The 1,376-nt window shown below is 36.7% G+C and overlaps 1 long non-coding RNA gene across 1 annotated transcript; it reads left to right on the plus strand.

The window, feature by feature from the left end:
- The first annotated feature begins 358 nt into the window (after positions 1 to 358).
- Positions 359 to 1,000, plus strand: LOC111864237. The gene is made up of 2 exons (XR_002842758.1): positions 359 to 443; positions 886 to 1,000. It is a non-coding gene; the product is annotated as an uncharacterized LOC111864237 (long non-coding RNA).
- Positions 1,001 to 1,376: the final 376 nt, after the last annotated feature.

Below are 1,376 nucleotides of genomic sequence, written 5' to 3' on the forward strand. Positions count from 1 at the left end.
AGTTATAATGGAAATTGAGACACTATTAAAATTGTTTGTAATACAAATTTAACATTAACAGTCCTCTGATATAATTAAGATTATTAAGTATTTATTATTATGACGTCCTATTGAAGCATCATATATTTCGAGGGAGGGAGTGCCTGATTTTTTCTTCAGGTGAAATCTTGGAGAATTAGAAGACCTCAAAGGAGACTGCTGCTTGGGTTTCTTTGCATCACCCTTATATGAACTGTGATGCCACGATACAAATCTGACCATGAATATTGAAATGTTTTGTGATCTGTTGTGTTCTTGTGATATGAAGAAAATGTATCCACTACTGGTCATGATACATAGCACAAGTGCGTCTTCATGACAGTGGAANTGGTCATGATACGTAGCACAAGTGCGTCTTCATAACAGTGGAAATTTCACCGCCACATCGTAACATCATTTTTGAGGTAAGTTGAAGAGCAGCAAATTATTTTGTAGGAGTTATATTAGTTGTTCTGTTGTTTCAGACTTATTTTTCATGCACTAAATTTTGGGTATAAGGTACCTGTGGTTGTTTTGCTGTAGGGTTTTTCCTCAAAGTGATACTTGCCAGTGTGCCACATCCTGCTTGTAGCTTCCTCTTTGAGCCTGCGTCATTGCCTTCCTACTGTGCCATCCATGCAGCCATCCTTATTCTTAATTAGTATGCATGTGGCTTCCATTGGACAAATGAAATAGAAATTTGCATGAAATTTTTCACTTAGTATCGTAAGATAAAAAATGTGATGTAGTTGATTTAAATTGTAATGGAACTTGATAACTGTTAAATAGTATGTGATGTACATATTTGATTTAGAGTGTTCTCTTTTATAGTTAATGTAATTAATATTTGTCATTCTTTTGTTTTAGCTGAGCGTCAATGTATATTTCTGTGAAGCTAGTGAATTTGTTGTCATTCAGGCCATATTCTGGGGAATAATATACCATGGGAAGTTGCTGGTTGTGGTAGGCCTGTGTCATCCTGAATAGAATTGAGCCGCAATGTGTCAATTCCGACTGAATGAGCAGGCAAATTTAGTGGAATCTGGTGAAGAATGTTGTTGAAAATTGAATACTCCTGGGTATGTAAGAGAGACATATGTGGTTGTATTGACCGTGGAAATGATAGCGCGACAACCTTCCATAAATTACGAGGTGAAGTATATCAGCATTCTTTTCTGCAGGAGTCATCTTAATTCTTCTCTTCACTTGGTCATGGTTTCCACGTGTTACATGTTGAATTTTTGTTAACATATTTCAGTTATGTCAGAGTTTTTTTTCCTTCAAGTGACAGTGGCCTGATGAATCTCGCTTATCTGCATCCGCTTGCCTTAGCCTCGATTCCTGTGTGGATGCCTATT

Source organism: Cryptotermes secundus, unplaced genomic scaffold (assembly GCF_002891405.2).
Source record: "Cryptotermes secundus unplaced genomic scaffold, Csec_1.0 scaffold6858, whole genome shotgun sequence".
NCBI lineage: Eukaryota > Metazoa > Arthropoda > Insecta > Blattodea > Kalotermitidae > Cryptotermes > Cryptotermes secundus.